This window comes from Phascolarctos cinereus, unplaced genomic scaffold (assembly GCF_003287225.1).
Source record: "Phascolarctos cinereus isolate Bilbo 61053 unplaced genomic scaffold, phaCin_HiC Scaffold_2;HRSCAF=192, whole genome shotgun sequence".
Lineage (NCBI taxonomy): Eukaryota > Metazoa > Chordata > Mammalia > Diprotodontia > Phascolarctidae > Phascolarctos > Phascolarctos cinereus.
Genome location: NW_027555625.1, coordinates 131,468,408 through 131,486,677, shown reverse-complemented (window position 1 = coordinate 131,486,677; position 18,270 = coordinate 131,468,408). Strand labels below are relative to the sequence as shown.

General features: G+C 41.7%; 1 protein-coding gene across 1 annotated transcript in view; it reads right to left on the bottom strand.

Annotated features, from left to right (window-relative positions):
• Positions 1-15,876, bottom strand: part of PLEKHA2 (pleckstrin homology domain containing A2) — a 122,881-nt gene extending 107,005 nt beyond the window's left edge. The window contains exon 1 of the mRNA XM_020985228.2: positions 15,529-15,876. The gene's annotated coding sequence lies outside the window, so the exon portion shown is untranslated. The remainder of the gene's footprint in view (positions 1-15,528) is intronic.
• Between the last annotated feature and the right edge of the window lie 2,394 nt (positions 15,877-18,270).

Below are 18,270 nucleotides of genomic sequence, written 5' to 3'. Positions count from 1 at the left end.
TCCATGGTTTTTTTTATAATCCACATACCTGTAGAAGTTAAATCTTTTTTTTTTTTCAGCTAATGCCTTAAAGGACTGAATAGCCTAAGAGAGTTCCACCTCAAATAAGTGGGAGGGTAAGGAATAAACACCAGATAAATGAGCATTATTTCACCAGGGAGATGTTTTGTACTTCTGTCCTTGCTACAATATCTAGTCCAATGGGTTGGTAGAAGGAATGATGAACTTGGAGCCAGGAGGCCTACTTCCCTAGGTTGGAGTCCCAGCTCTATTGCTTACTAAAGCCTGTATCTAGACAGCCTTCAGAGGAGACTCCATAGCTTGACGTTTGCAGCTTCCTATTGCTGGAAACCCCCTCTTCTTGAGTCTCAGCCTTCTAGGCTATGTAACCTTGGACAAGTCTCATGATCTCTTTGAGACTCAGTTTATCCACATGTAGAATGGAGACAATAATAATTGGACTATCTCCCTTACAAGGCTCTTGTGAGGAAAGTAGTTAAACGTGAGCTATTTTTATTATAGGGTGCCAGGGTGCTGAAAAGAAAAGTAGGAAACCTGCCAAAGACAAAATTCACCTCTGTCACAATCTGGCTGAGGGCTGGCCTTGCAGCTGAGCCTGTATTTCTCAACCTCTTCTCTCCCTGCACATTTAAAAAGCAAAACAGAAACAACCAACCACATCTAAGTTAAAGCTCTCTCCAGACTCTTGGGCCTGGCAGCTTTCAATCCAATAAATGATATCCCATCAGTAGCACAAATTCCCTGGGGGCCTGGAGGTTATAGGAGCTACCACAAAGTTTGTAACTAAACAGCCTTCAGAGGAGGCTCTGTGTATAGTTTCGGGTTTGCTGCTTCCTGCCGTGTGCCTCTAGAGTATTGAGGAAGGTACAAAATATTAGACATTGAGGGAGGTACAAAATTTTGATAAGAAATTGGCCTTGCCCTCATGGACCTTACAGTCTAGTTCAGTAGTTCTCAAAGAATGTTTCAAGGACCAAAACCTTTCAGGAGGCTGGGGAGGTAAAAACTATTTTCATAATAACACTAAGATATTTTAATTTCTTATACTGTAGATCACAATGGATAAAACCTATATAAACAAAAATTCTTAGGGGGAGGATAAAAGGGACCTGAAACAAAAAAGTTTGAGAACTCCTGGTCTAGTCCAGGGGTGGGGAACCTTCAGCCTTGAGGCCACATGTGGCCTTTCTAGGTCCCTGGGCAAGGCCTTTTGACTGAGTCCAAGTTTTACAGAACAAATCCTTTTATTAAGGGGATTTGTTCTGTGAAGTTTGGATTCAGTCAGAGGGCCATACTTGAGGACCTAGAGGGCCACATGTAGCCTCGAGGCCAAAGGTTCCTCATCCCTGCCTCTAGCCTAATAAGGGAGATAAGATCCATAACATAAGTAACTTTAACGTCCACTAATACCTGCTAAGAAGTTCAGTTTCTCATGCCATTCTCTTTTTCCTTCTTTTAATATTAAAATGTTTGTGTCCATTGATGATTAGAGCATAATATTTTTTAAAATTGTAAATAAATACATTACCTGCTATATGAAATAAAGAGGTACAAAACAGAACTCTGTGAGGTCCCAGGAGACTAATTAGGGGAAATCAGAGATGGCTTGATGGAGGATTTGGCCTTTGCATGCAAGAAGAGGTTGAAAGGAAGAAAGAGAGCTGGAGTCGGTGGAGGTGATTGTAAGTCTCAGCTCTGCCATATATTAGTTGTATGATCCTGACAAAGTTCTTACTTTCTAAGGGCCTCCGTTTTTCACCTGTAAAACTAGTTGATATTTAAGGTACCTTGTAATTCCAAGAGTCTATGATTCTAGGAATTCAACAAAAAGAGAGAGAGAGGAAAAGGACATTCTAAGCCTAAGTAGTAGTGTGAGCAAAACCCCTAGATTTTCATCTCCTTATTCCTGAAAAGATTTTCAAGCCTCTGGTCTCTGAGGTACCCTGAGACTTTGGCAAAGATGAAGAGAGGAGGCCATGAGGTGCTGGGTCACCAAGGATGGCCCTCTGTGTCATCTTCCTTCTGGGCAACCAGGCAGTAGATACAAAAAGTAAATTGATATATATATATATATATATATATATATATAGTCATTAATGAAAACCAGAACTATCCCCACCATCAATAAAGTGCCCCAGTTCTCTGTTGTAAAACCATGGGACTATCAGAGCCTAGTTTAAGAAGGCAGAGAATAACAAAAGTAGCTCACATTTCTATATAACTTTAAGGTTTACAAAATACTTTTCCTGGGCACCTTGTAAGGCAGGTAATGCAAATATTCCCATTTTATAGATGAGGAAACTGAGGCTCAGAGAATTTGAATACTAGGCCAAGGTCATACAGCTAGGAAGTATCAGGGCTTAGAAAGTGTAAAATTTCTGGAAGGGAGAAAGTAGCGTATAGTAAAAAGAAAAGAAACGTCTTACCAAAACCATACTAATCCAGGTGAGGTTTGGAATACAAATCTTCAGAAGCACCTTCCAAATTAAAGGTTCTATGCTTTTAAGGTCTCAGGTTCAACATACAAACCACTTTTTAAAATCGTATCCAGTAAATTTTCCTGATTGGCAACATAACATAGTAAATGTGTGCATCCCAACTACCCTATAACAGAAAGAGTCAGTACGCTGCACTAAGAAATGTCCTGGCTATGTAACCTTGGGTTACATCTTAAAGCCTCACTTTCTCTGCCTGTAAAGTGGGGACAACAATACTTTCACTATCTACCTCCCAGGGTTGTTGTGAGGAAAGTACTGTGCAAACCTTAGACCAATAGAGAGATGTTACTGGGGCAGGAGTTTAGGGAGAGTGGCTCTGATGGTGGGCAAAGGGGATACTTCAAGGAAGCTGCTAATCTCTAGCTAGAGAAAGTTGGTCAGGAAATGATGTCACCAAATAAAAGAGATTGAAACACAGCCAGGCTGAATTTAAAGCAGTAGAGGAGAGCAAAAGTGAATTCACTCAGCTGCTGCCTACAACATACAGGGTGGGGGTGGGGATGACGCACATGGAGAGGGGAGAGAGAGGAAAGAGAAATGGACCAATCCACCGGGTCTGTGGAGGGCTGCTAATTGCACAGCCCCAAAAGTCATAGGCTATTTCAGAACAAATCCCTGAAAACAAGCCAAGAACTATAAATAAGGAAGTCTGAGAGCATCTATTACCTAGTGATTACGATACCACTAGATTTTTTAAATTCTCATGAGAGCAAATACTGGAGAAGAGATGAGAGCAGAGTCTAAGGACAGGAGGAGTACAATGTCAGAAGGAAGAGACTATAAGGAGTTCTTACCATCATTGTAAATACACAGAATGAGCAAAATTCTAAACCTCTACCTCCAGAGAGCTGAACACACAGAAGACACAGAGATGGGAAAATGGTAGGTCCTCACAACCTCCCAACTTACCAAGTGGTTGATGGGAAAGGGCCACTAGAACTTGTGTCATATCATAATTTTCCCTAAGCATATTTCCTTGTATAATGGGGGGAAGTGGAGGCTGGCCAATGAGAGCCCAGTCCTTAGAGTATGTATAATATTCTCTGCCTGGTTCCAATACAATGTGTGGAAGTTTCTTCTACATGCAAGTGTCTGAGTGGCTGATGCTATGTGGTGGTGCCATATTTTTTTGTCCTTCTCTCTTCCCCAACAGCTTTTAAGTAAGGAGAATGAGGAGAATCTGGGTTGGGGAAGGAACAGCAGCTTAAGCTACCTTATCTCGCCACCCTATTGCCTGCCATGTGTCTCTCAATACATGGTCCCTGTTTCTTTGAATTTATTCTTTCTTGATCTTAGGTGAATGAGTATCCAAAGATGAAATGAATCAAATTACGCACTTGTGAACTTCAAAAAGTCAGAAGAACCATCAGAGTTTCCCTTAGTTACTAGTCAGTAGCAGAGACCACTAGAGCTGGTAGCAGCGTAGCTGAGTCCACTGAGGAGCCACACTTGAGAAGAGACTGCTTGACCCAGTGCAGGACTATGCTGCCCCAGCACCTGAGATGCTCCCTCCTTCAGGAGTCAGCCCATCTGAGAAAGGGACAACTTGTCCATGGGCTATGCCACACCTAGAAGTGAATTTAGTAGGGATTCTATAAAGACAAGAACTCCCAAGGCAAGAAGTGCTCCAAAGACAAAAAACGTTTCCTCCATAGGTGCTTCAGTATGCTTTGCTTCAAGTTTGAGCCCATTTTCTCCAGGAACCTGGTGTGTGTATAAGAGGGATAGTGCAGCCTCTGGGTTGGGGAGAGGTGTTTTATACTTCTGTCTTTGTTATATACCTTTTAAACAATATCCCTTTATAAGGACTAGTTGGCATTCACTGGTTAACTGATAATGGAATGGAAATATACCAGATGAGGGCTTGCAAGCAACAGTATCATTTTTTTTTTGCTATCCATAGCATTTATTAAGCACCTCCTATGTGCAAATCATTAGGGATACAAAGACAAAAATGAAACAGTACCTGACCTCAAGGGGCTCACAGTAGATAAGCCATATGGCATAGTGGATGATACACACAGTGGACTTGGAAATTAAAAAACCTGGGTTTGAATTCTGGTTCTGACATTAATCAGCTGTATGATCTGGCCTCAATTTCCCCACATAAAATAAGGAAACTACTTTACTACCTAATTTAGAAAGTTTATAGAGAAGGAAAGCGCTTTTAGTAAACTGTAAATACATATGTAAATGTGACCTACTATATAGTGAGCTTGTTTCAACTTCTTAGGTGCCCAGAATCATTCCTGATGAAAAAGAATGCAAATACCACAGCATTTATAATTTATTATGTATAATCTATTTGCTTAGAGTGCTAAACTCATGATGCATGGAAAAACCCGTGGAAAACTAACAGGATCATCTTAGTTATGTATGTTGAAGTTCATATTAATGAATAAGCATTTATTAAGTGCCTACTATGTGCCATTTATATCTCCATTGGAGATACAAATGCCAAAATGAGCAAGTTCCTTCCTCAAAGGATGACAGTTTGCTAATCAGTTCAGCAAACACACAGTGGAAACTGAATTGGATTTGAAGTCAGATAACCAGAGTTCTAATCCTAGTTTTGCTGCTATCTGATCATGTGACTTCAGCCAATGCAAATTAAGTTGGGGAGGTGACCTGGAGTGGGTGCTACATTTGAACATAGTAGGTGCTTTGAATATTTTAAAATTGATTTGTACTTGAACTAACAAGGTAATAATAATAAAAATGACAAGATTTCTAAAGTGTGCAAATAAGAATTGGTATAATATTAACATCAACCTAAGGCAGGTATAGAAAGGTAAACATTACATCATCAAAAATGAAAAAGAGGATTGATAAATGTTCTCGGAGCACAAGATAAGCAGATTAATATACAGAAATACTCTGGGAACAAATCAATATCATTTCACCAACACTAACAAATAAGTACCCACCCCTGGATTTGTCAAATTTAACTGAAAATGTTTCTTTTGAGAGGAAACCTATGAAATGCCTAAAATCTAAGAACTGATCCCAAAATACTGTCTATGAGTGACATCCTCATGAACTCAACATGTAGCAAAGAAATTTTGAACAAATGGCTAAGTCCTAGAAATGTGTTCATAGAAATGGAGGTATATATGATAACAGTTTAGGATCTGGTTATCACCACAAAAAATTACAAGTGGGTTGTTCTTAAGGGACCAGACTTATTGATCAATTCAGACCATATGCAAGGAAATGGTAGAAACCGAGCAGCACATCATTGTGGGTTGCAGAAGGACTAAATACCACCTTACAAATACTTCAAAGTATCCTTGAGAATTCAACAAATAAATTATATCAGAATTAGAACAATCTTTCAGATAAAACTGTTGCCCACAGTTGCCAGAATATAACATTCATCTATAAAAATTTAAGAACAATTTTTTAATAGAGGTTGCAGTATCAAATATTCATAACCTGCAAGCTACATGGAATTAGAAGCTTTCCAAACAGAAAGACCTGTTGAAAGAAATTGAAATGGTGTGGGAACGAGATGAGCTACATAGTATTCCTGTTTCTTGTTGGCTATTAGAGTTGATCCAAAAGATGCTTTCAGTAAGCCTACAGAAGATGAATTTACATCTGAATACTTCTATTCAGTTACAAAAAGCAGTTATTTTGCCCACTTGTGCAATACTCCACCGAACATTAAATATAAGAGTAATAACAAGATATCTACTTTTCCCAGTACTGTTTTTAGCTGAACTCAATTGAAAAAGATGAGAAAAATGAGAATGTTAATATTAATTCGGCTACGCCAAGGTAGCTAAAAAAAAAAAAAGAACATTTCCTTCTCAAAAATAAAGAAAAGCACTGATTGGCTGAAAATTTACAGAAGTATTTCCCAAATAAACAGATATTACTTCCCAAAGAAATAGTAATGGCTGACAACTGACATTTGCCACTGGAGTTACCGAATGTAACTGTACTACCTCCAAATGCAGTCTAGCTAAGATCCAAGAATGGAACCAAAAGGCCCTCTATGAATTCATTTAGTGACAAGAGCATTTAAATGACTGCATCAAGTCTATTTGTTATCAGAAAAAGAGAGGTTCAGGGGAGCAATATAGGATTAGGTCATTGCTAACAGAAACTATAGAAAACTCATTCTGAAAAAGTCCTAACATATCAATGGTGTTTGCAAGAAAGCAGTAGAAACCATACAGCATATTACTGGAGGTTGCAAATATTTAGGAACTACTGAAAACCTAGAAAGACATAATCAAATGGCCAGGATTATATGCAATGGATAGGCTTCATAGTCTTCATTAGAAGACAACAAAACTCTGTACTGCAAATACAAACCTTAAATTATCCTTGAGAACTCAACAAATAAGCTGTATTGCAACAAAAGCATTTTCACAGATAATTGCCCACAATCATCCAGACATAACATAACCCACCAAAAAATTGACAATATTTTTAACAGATGTTGACGTACCAAACTTTCATAACCTCCAAATTATGTCGAATGAAAAGCTTGCAACAATATAGAAACCTTGCAGAAAAAATCTAAATGTGATAATGGTAGGAAGTACATATCATCCCTGTCATCCTGTCTGCTACTAGAGTTGCAGTTTCAGTAGGCCAACAGAGGATGATCCTGCATACCAATCCCTTTATTCAATTACAAAAAAATAATAATAATAATCAATCACTTTATCCAACAGGACAACTGTTTGCTGAATCCTAAACATAAAAGAATAATACCAGAATACTGACCTATCCCAGGATCATTTCAATCTGAGCTCCATCCAACATAAAGATGAGAATGTAATAATAATAATTAACAATAATGATAACAGCTCACATTCGTAGAATCACAGTTCAGAACTAGAAGGGATAGCAATCCAACCTTCTTTATTATTATTATTTTTTTACAGAAGAGGAAAGTGATTCCCTTCCCAGAGGGGGAAAGTGATCTGTCTAAAATAATAAAGCAGAGCTAGGACTAGCATCCTGGTCTCTTAACTTCCATTATAGCACTCTTCTCATGACACAAACAAGGAAAGAATTCTTGGAGGGGAAAAAATAAAGATGAGGACAACATGTGAGGGGATGATGAGGTGACCAGGCTGTCTAGAATAGAGGATCCCTGCTGATGAGTTGTGGGACCTAAAGTTGTATGGGGAAAATGGAGCCAGGTGCTGGTGGACCTTAAATATCAGGCTAGGAGTACTAACTGAACTCAATTTGCATATGCTCAAGCTCTTTGAGCACCAGTAGTTGGGTCAAGAGGAAGTAGAAGAACCACTGGTTAGTGTGGTCAAAGGTGTTAAAAAAAAAATTAAGGCAGTTGCATATTGTATATGCATGCTGATTGGGAGTACCAACCTATGAAGCTGCTTATCCTTCTTAGGCCTGTATCCATCTTATGCATATGGGACAGGTCTTAAAAGAAGCCTTCAATCAGTGTGAACACAGAAGGGGATCACAAACACAGATCATAAACTATAAAGTGGGTTTGGCAAAGGCTTTACTGGTTTCTTCATCTTCTCTAAGGAGAGGTTTCTTTTTTATTATTATTTTTTTAACCTTCATATCTTATAGCTCTAGAATTCTATACTCCAAAAGAGTAAAACAAAGAATTAGAATATAAACAGAATCCTTGGTTATATTATTGTAAAATTTAACATCACTCAGACCCCCTGCTGAATTCATCAGGCTCCCCGAGAAGGGTTCCTAGAACTCCATAGAGTAGAGGACATGTCAGGAGCCTGGTAACAGCAAGGAGCCACCCAGTCATTTGTTGACCAAGTTTGGATATAATCTGTTGGGACAGCCTGTCTGAACTTTGCATGTCAACTATTGTGTTTCTCAAGAGCTGAAAGGAAGATGCAGGCAAGGAGGTCCTTACCTCCCTCCCTCCTTTATCTCAGCTGGCCCCCTCCCATGCCCACACACACTTGAAGCAAAAAAGCCCAAAGCTTAGAACTGGAGCTGAGCTAGTATCATGGGGTCCAGACACCACAATGTTAAGACTCTCATAATGGGAAGTCCCCAAACTTTTTTTAAATAACTAGTAAGAAGTCCCAACCCAGGTCCTTTGACTCTAGATTTAATATTTCTTTCAGTATATACCAATAACAATTACATTAAAAAATCAAACCCATAAACTTTACATATATGCAGAGAGAAAATACATCAGAATGGGGCAAGAGTAAATAAGTCATTATTTTTAGATAAAAGTACAAATTCTTTTTTAAAAAATAAAACTAGTTCTGACCACATGGTTATATTGGGCTTTATTCAGGAGACTTTCCCCTTTGAGATTGTTACATTCCTAGTGCCTGGCATGAAGTAGGCACTTAATAAATGCTTACTGGTTCACAATGAAAAAAATTTTTCAAGGTTAAAAAAAATAACCTCCCAAAGGTTGGAAAGACCTAAAACCAAAAAGAGAACAGGGCAACTAAAGATGCAAAATATTTGAATAAATCCCAAGAAACTCTTCCAAAATATTCATAGAATCACAGATTGTTAGAGCTTGAAGGTATCTGAAAGATAATTTAATCCAGCTTCCTCATTTTATCAGACAGTGATTCTAATTCCAAACAGCCATTCACCTGTGCCATCTAGTAGCATTGACTACAGAATAATTCCTATCCCCTTCCCTACACCAGTTACTAGAAGTCAATCCACTTAGCTTTGGAAGGGGGGAAGAGCAAGATGGGAATCATTGCCTTGAGGAGTACAAACTCTACCAGCCTCAGAACAGACTCTGTTTCATATCCCATCCAGCCTTCCACCCCAGCAATCTTGCCGTCTGCCTACAATCTCCATGATTCCCCAGATGAAAATTCCCTTCCCTGGCCACCGATCCTATGCAAGTGTGGTCCACCCCCCATTAGAATGGAAGCTTCTTCTATGGTCTATGAATGTAGCAGCAAATGGTTGCATTGTAAAAAATGAAGAAAGGGACAGATTTGTCGAAATCCAGGAAAACTTGGATGAACCTCTGCAGAGGAAAGGGAGCAGAACAATTTATACAGTGATTACAACATTATAGCGAAAAACTACTCTGAAGGTCTTAAGAATTCCAATTAATAATAGCTCATTTATATATCATTTACTTTGTGCCAGGTACCATGCTAAATGCTCTACAATTATTATCTCATTTGATTCTCATAACTACCCTGGGAAGTGGGTATTATCCCAATTTTACAGATGAGGAAACTGACACAAGCAGAGGTTAAGTGACTTGCCCAGGAACACAAAGTTAGGAAGAGCATCTCCTGACAGAAAATAGATATACTTGAGGTGTAGAATGAGATGTATATTATCAGACACGGCCAACATATAGCTGGACTTCTTTCGCTTAACTATGCTTATTTGTTACAAGGAAGCTTTTAAAGAAAAAATTTAGGAGGCAATAGGGAAGTGATAATGATAGAAGAAGAAGGAGGAGGAGGAGGAGGAGGAGAAGGTAAGAGGAGGAGGAGGAGGGTCACTAAAGCAATTTTAAAAATTTTTTAAAGGAATTTCAGAGGGAGATACAGACAACTTGGCAACTTTGAAACTAACATGTTAAATTTATACTTTAACAAAACCTAGCTGGGGGAACTAGATGGCTCAGTGGATAGAGCACCGGCCCTGGATTCAGAAAGACCAGAGTTCAAATCTGGCTTCAGACACTTGACACTTACTAGCTATGTAACCCTGGGCAAGTCACTTCATCCCATTGCCCCCAAAAAAGAAAAAAAAACCTAGCTGCATATCACAGAGATTCATGGTTTCATATGCAAACTCTTTCTGTTCTTTCATATATAAATGTTCATATTTGTTTGTCAAATTCAGAATAACAAAAAATAAAAATTATTAAAAAAAAAGAATTGAGGATAGAGACTTTCTTTTGTATTTGTATCTCATAGCACAGTGCAGGCACATAGTAGGCATTTAATAAATACTTTTTCATTCATTCATTTTTTCCATGAAGAAACTGAGACCAAATAGGAAAAGTGACTTACCTAAAGTCAGTCAGTCAATAAAGGTTCATTAAGCACCTATTTGTACCAGGCACTGTGCCTTGGCACACTGGGGAAACAAAGAAAGGCAAAAAGTCCCTAATGTCAAGGAGCTCACATGTAAACTATTATAAACAAACAAGCTATGTATGGGTCACATAAGTCACAGAAGTCACAAAGGTAGCAAAGAGAAGATGAAATTCAACCCAGGTCCTTTGAGTGTGGTTGAATAGAAAAGGCACTGAGTTTTGGGGCAGCTAGGTGGCACAGTGGATAGAGCACCAGCCCTAGACTCAGGCAGACCTGAGTTCAAATCTGGCCTAGCTGTATGACCCTGGGCAAGTCACTTGGCTCAACTGGCTCAAAAAATGAAGGAACTGGGTTTCAAATCAGAGGACCTGGCTTCAAAACCAGGCTCTGCTATTTATTATCTATGTAACCTTGGGCAAACCATTTCCCCTTCTTTTACAAATAAGGAAACAAGATCAGAGAATTTGTTGGACCAGATCAGAGGTTCTGAATATTTTTTGTATCATGGACCCCTTTGGCAGTCTGGTGAAGCCTATGGAACCCTTCATAAAATAGCATGTTTAAAAGCAGAAAATAGACTACATGGCATCACAAAGGAATTTCAATGACACTGAAATAAAGATATATTTTTCCCCATCCAAGTTCACAGACACTCCCCCACTCCCAAAACCTTCCCTTTGGTGGAAAAGCCCAGGTTAAGAAGCCCTCTAAGGTCACAAGATCAAAAACTTGGAGCTGGAAGGGGCCTTCTACTCAAGTCCCTCCCAACTCCCTTATACAGATGAGAAAACTGAGACCCAAGGAAATAAAGTGACAAATAGCAGAACCAACTCAGGTTCTCTCACTCCAGATCCTGCCTTTTTACCGACACACCAGGTTTCTCAGGGCAATAACAGTGGCACTTTTGTCTGAGTAGACAAGACCCATCGCTCCCACTCCACCCCCAAACAACCTGTTCTCCAGATGGAGAATGGTGTAATACATAGAGTACTGGGTTTGGAATCTGGAAGACTTGGGTTCAAATTCTGCCTTAGACACTAGCTCCATGACCTTGGGCAAGTTACAGTTTCTCTTCTGAGGCGGCTAGGTTGGATCTCTAAGATTCTTTCCATCCTGAAACCTACAATCCCATGATCTATGGCACCCAACACTGGGTTTCAAGCAGAATTGATGCACAGAGCTCAGGCAGGTCTTACTCTGGTATCTTATTTTCCCTGTTTGGTTCCTCTCACCCTAAAGCCTAACTCAGCAGATGAACACAGACCCAAGTAGCTCAGCAAGGCAAAATAGGAAATGCCAAGTGAGGTAATCAAAACCACTTGCACTCTTAGCAGAGGAGCTGAGGGGAGACAGCAGCAGCAGCCCAGCCCAACCCAGCCAAGACCCAGCCCAGCCCAGCCCAGCCCAGCCCAGCTCAGCCCTGCCCTGCCCTGCCCTGCCCAGGTCACATAAACCATTCTGCCAAGCCCCTCAGAGCTCTATAGCATCCTAAAAATGTAAAGAGAAAGATGGTCTCAGAGGAGTTGGTTGAAATTGCCTCCACCCAGGGAGACAAAGACCTACCTGTTAGGTTATCCGGACCCTGAAGAAATAAATAAAATGCAAGCAACTAGCCAGCACAGGTCCTCTGGGGGCTGCAGTAATAATGCTTGATAAGACATGCTGGGAGCTAGAATGATGGGTTGGGAAGGCTTAGCCGGTAATTCTCCTTTCTAAAGCATGTTAAAGATGGCAAAGTACTTTATCCCCAACGCTGTGAGGAAGATCACACAAGGATTATCATCTTACACTTTACAAATTGAGGAAACTCAGACAACTCATTAGTGTTGGAGCCCCTTTTCCACTATCCCACATTACTCCCCACTTTTCAGAACCTCACTCTCTCCTTCCTGAGCCACTTACAAGGATTCTTCCCTCCCCCAACATTTCCTATACCTCCAGAATTCATATTGGCAGGCCTGGGGCTACTGTTTTGGGGGCTCAGCCCACTATGGCAACATGACAGGAATTTGTAAGCCTACTTCCATTTACACTTACTCAAAGGAAAGAACAAGCAAAAGAACAAGAAAAATGCCAACAAGAGAAAAAAGAAAGGGTTTACAGAATCTTTCACAGAACTAACATTTGAACAGCTGAAAGTTTCCAAGCCAAGAGGAAAATGACAACATAGGAGGTGGCTTGCTGAGGAGATGAGGATAACCATCTCTAGATAAGGTGAAAACAATCATACCAGCTAAATCCAGCACTAATAGAATAGTTCCATGAACACAGGTTTTCATGTAGTACATGCACTTATTCTGGGTAGCCTCACAAAAAAAAGTGGGAAGAGACGAAAACATATAACATAATGGGTCTAGGTGACTTTTACAAGGCCAATCTCAATAAGGTCTGGCTACCAAGTCATAGTATCTGGGAAAAGTACAAAAGGTTAAGTCACCAGGGAAAAGCCTACACACTCAACCCTGAAAGCCTACATGTCTGTAAGCATCTACATGATACTTAATGTTTGACGATGGTGGTGGTACAACTTTAATGCATCCAAAAAGGAGATTCATATGGCTTCAAGTCTTCTGCTATACTCTCTCTGTGGAACTGGCTATAAGCAAAGGAAAAGGAAGAAGGTGAAGGAGGTGGCAGTCTCATTGATTCCTATCCTGGTCAGAGCACATCTGATATATTTTTATCTAGTTACAGTTGCTCCATTTTAAGAAGATCATTGGCAAGGAGAGGAGGGTGTCCAGGATGGTGAAGGAACCCAGAACCATGCTATACGAGGTTCCATTGAAGGAACTGAGGGTGTTAAGCATGAAGAAGGTCGAGGAAGGATATGATTAACGTATTTGAAGGGCTGCCACGTAAAGAAGGGGCTATATTTGTTCTCCTTGGCCTCAGAGGGTGGAACTAGAAGAAAATGGGGAAGAGTTACAGAAAGGCAGAAATCACATTTAGTTTAAGGAAAATTTCTCTATGGTAAGGACAGCCCAAGGGTGAAATAAACTGCCTCAAGAAGTAAAGAATTCCATATCAGTGTGGATCTTTAAGTAGAGGCAAGCTGATTATACCTCAAGGATGCCTCTTGATGCAGGTTGGACTAAAAGACCTAGGGTCTCTTCCAACTCTGAGAGTCCCAACCTCAGAGAGGAAAGAGGGGACTTGGCCAAGTGTATATTTTAATTAAATCCACAATGCTGGGATCATAGGGAAGACACTTGCAAATACAACTAATTGTAAGAAGCCTTAGAAATCTGCCAGTTCAACGCCAAAGAAGGATGGGAAAGTGCCCAAAGTCACATGGCTATCAGAAGCAACATTGGGATTTCAATTCAGATATTTTGACTTCAAATCCAAGGCTCTTTCTACTTCATGCCACTCTTGCCTCCCTTCCTCTCTCTCCTCTTCTCTTTCATAAGTTGTATCCCATGCGAATCTGCAGTTTTAGTTCCATGTTGGAAAGGAGAGAGGAACAAGATCATTGGGACATCCTGTACCCAAACTCTTCAAGAAGTATAGGAAGGAAGTATAGTTTCATAGGGAAAGTCTTGGAGAAAGAGAGGGAGGGTGTACTGAGAAGGGCCAGTCAACAGAGGGATGTGCCAACCTGATATAGTTTTCCTCATCTGTAAAATGGAGAAATAATAGCACCTACCTCATAGGGTTGTTGTGAGGTAATATATCTAAAGTGCTATGCACCGCTTAAATCAGTGTGTGTGTGTGTGTGTGTGTGTGTGTGTTATTATTCACTATTATATGACCTGAGGCTTGGAACCACCACCCCTAACAGTCCCAATCCCTCAGATAGGACAGTGGCTGGACCCTGCTGCTTCTCCCGCTTCCCAGGACATGCCCGGGCATCTTACTTCACTGTAGAGTGCTATTCTGAAAGTATCATGGTCCTGAAGCCCATCTGTGACAGAGTGAGAGTTTCTAAAGATATGTGTAGGGGAGCGGAAAAGAAAGGGAAATGAGGGAGAAAGAGGTGGACAACTGTTGGCCTAAGGACAGAGAGGTGCTGTCCATTCAATTCCCGGGCTGTCCTCGAGACAAGGTGCAAAGATGCAAGCCAACAGCGCCCTTAGAGCTGCTGCAAAAACTCTTATTTGGGCATCAGAGCCCAAAGTGGAGACGGGGGTGGGGCAGGGACAGGTAGTAGATTAAGGAAGGCTTTGACAGAAGAACAGCTGTAGAACCGTTCAAAAGCAGCTGGGGGTGGGGGGAGGTGGACTTTCATTCCACAAACATTAAACTGTTTCTATGGGCAGACACTATACTAAGCGCTGAGGTTGGGAAGGGTACAAAGTTTAGGGAAGGCACGACGTAGACTTCCTTCGAGAAGCACAATTTCGTAGGATCAGCAGTAAGGAAGCTACCCCACTCCCCCAGTTCTGTGCTGAGTTCCCACCCAAGCCATTCCCAATGACTCCGTGGGGTCAACGAGAATGAGCAGCGTCTCCCAATTTGGAAGCCCTCAGATTGCCGAATAGTACAGGGAGAGAGGAGGAGGGGGATGCTTCTCGCAAAGAGAGGAAGGGCAAACCCCACCAGAGTCCTGAGCGTGGGTGTGGGTCCAAGCGAGCCCATACGCTCCTCATCCCCTCCCCGCAAGCCATTCTAACCCCCACCCTTAGAACTAGGTTGGCCCAATGTTTCGCGGTTGCAAACATGAGAAAAGACACAGCAGCCATGCCCCCACTTCCAACTCCTCGGCCGCCCTAAGCTGCGCTCGGATTCGGGGGGAAAGGAGGGCAGGGGTAGAGAGGCAGGGCACTTGTTGCAAACAGTCTCAGAGAGCTATGGGACATCCAGACCCGCGCGAGTGGGAAGCGGTGACGACCCCTGCACGAGCACTCCCGCCGCCAAACATACCGATGCCAACTCCGAGCAAGCCAACCTCTCCCGTGCCCCAGGCTCGGCGCGCCTGGCCCTTGCCTGCTCCCAGCGCTAGGTCTCCAGGCGCCCCTCCGAGCGCCCCTTCCTCCCATCCAGGAGCCTCAACTTACCCCGCTGCGCAGGGGGCCCGGGGATCTCCGGCTGCTTCACATAGGGGTTTGCCAATTGGCTCTTCTGCCTTCTCACTGGCCAAATCTATCTATCCCCTGGCCAGTCTCTCTCGGTCCCTAGAACTGTCAGTGTCTCTGTCTGTATCTGTATCTCTGTCCCTCCTCCTCCTCTCCCCTCCCCCTCTCTGGTCTCTCGGCCCTTTTTTCCGGGTTAATTACGCTTAGCACTAAAGCAAAACGCAACCCCCGGATGTGAGTACAATGCTCGGAGGCCGGCCCCCAAGGGGAGTAGGGAGGGGGCAGTAGACAGGGGGAAGAGAGGGAGAGGTGTACGGGCCAGGAGGGGCTGGGAGCTGGGTGGGGGTGGAAGGGAGCGGGTCTGGGTGGGGGAGGGAGGGAGAACAGAGGGAGGAGGTGAAAGGCGAGAGGCGGGGCCCCGGGGCCTGACAGGTCTTGGAGGGACAACCTCTCCCAGGTGGGAGCTGTAGATCCGACCCCTCCCCTCCCGCTTATATTTCAAGGAGAAAGATTTCCCAAAGCTAGATCCCCTTGTCTTTTGTCGGTTCCACTCTCTGTGGATTGCACCCCAGTTCCCACTGGGATCTGGACAGATAAAGGGGGTAGTAAACAGCAAAGGAGCTGGTACACGAATTTGAGAATCGAAAAATATTCGAGCTGGAAATTAATCCAACCACCTCATTTTACAAAAGAGGAAACTGAAGCCCAGAGATAAGAAACGACTTGCCCAAGGTCACATAGCTTTGCAAGGCTCCCTTTTATTTCCTGTTTTTTCTTCCCAACATCCTTGGGGAGATTTGACACTGGCTGCAGAGGACTTGAGAAGACTGGGTTTAAATCCTGTCTCTACCTCTTACCATGTATGTCTTTGAGCCAGTCACTTTCCTACTACCCAGTAGATGACTTGGGTATACAACCCACAATAATAAGGGGGGCTTGGTTTCGTTCTTAGTAAAATGAGGTGGGGTAGAGTTGGACTAATTTATCTCTGAGTTCCTCTCCCATTCTAACACTTTTAGATCCTTTGGACCTCAGTTTCCTGGTCTATAAAACTAAGAAGTTAGATTAGATGACTTCTAACGTCCCAACTCTAAATTTCTTATATGATTCTATGATATGATAAACTTTCCTGTAGTTAAAGAATTAGGTTTAGAATTAGAAAGAGCAAGGACAATGGATAGATAAAGCATTTATTAAGCTCTTACTATGTGCCTAGCCCTGTGTTAATTAGCCTGTGTGACTAACCTGATACTAGCCCTGTGACCCTGAGCACATCTCTTCTCTCTATGTCCCATTTTCCTCATCTGTAAAATGAGAATAATAATAATAATACTTATGCTGCCTACTATACAGGGTTTTTATCATGAGAAGACTTTGTAAACCCTTATTATTGTGGGTTGTGCCCAAGTCACAACTAGGTAATAGGGAAGTCTGAGAGAAGAGAAGTCACCTTTCTTGCCTTCAAAGAGCAAATGAATATACATACACTGTAAAAAGGGGATTATAGAGCTGGAAAGAACCTTAGAAATTATCTAGTCTGCCTCCCTCATTTGACAGATAAGGAAATTGAGATCCCAAGCTGATTAACCCAAGGTCACACAAGTTTTCTCAAGATTTGAACCCAGGTCCCATGACTCCAAATCCAGTGCTTGTACTGTGGTATCACTCAAACCATCACACATAACTGACAAAGGAAAATGTACAGGACAATATACATTCAAAAAGGAATATTAACAAATGTTCATGAATCATCCATTGCTAAGGAAGAGTGAAAACATACACTTGTTATGCCAGTGTAAATATGACAGTCTAGTGTGTGTTGGTCTCAGTTAATAATAGTCAATAAACATTAATTAAGTACCTACTATGTGCCAGGCACTCTGCTAAGCACTGGGGAATTAAAAAAAGGCAAAAGACAGTCCCATCACTCAACAAGCTCTCTGTCTAATGGAACTGGCTCCCAGAAGTTTTCAAGGAAGAGGTGGAATTTTACGAAAATGTTGAATAATAATAACTCATTTATGGAGTGTTTTTACAGTTTGGAGAACACTTCCCTCACAACCACCTTGTGAGGTATATAGTCTAAATATTATTTCCCCATTTTACATATCAGGCAACTCAGGCACAGAGAGAGGAAGTCTAAAGTCAGTCACATGGGTAGTGAACACCAGAATCAGCTGGGACCCATATCCCTCTGCTCTTTCCACTGCACTTCTGAACAGAAAGCACATGTTTTATTTGCAAAGAATAGTAATAATAGCTCACATCTCTATTGGCCTCTAATGTTTCCAAAGCCCTTTTTATCATGACAAGTTGGTTTGGGCAAATAGCAAAGGTATGATTATGATCCCCATTTCTTGCAGATGAGGAAGCTGAGGCTTAAGGGACGAGCCCAGAGCCTCACAAGTTGGAATTAGGCCTGGAACTCAGATCTCTCCAAATTCTGATTCTAGGTCTTCCTTCACTACAAAACATTACCAATAAACAGAGTGCTATGGTCATGGAGGAAATACAGGAGAACCGAAATCCCTGAACAAATACACCAAAGAAAGAGGGTGGGGGAAAAGACTCTAAGGCTAAAAATCAGAGTTCCTAACCATGAAGGGCTGGAGTCAGGGAAATAGAATCATGTTGAGTACCCTGAAAGTCTTAGTATTTATAGATCTGACCATGACACTGGCTCCCTGTTACCCCTGGGGTAAAAGAGAAAATTCTCTGACATTT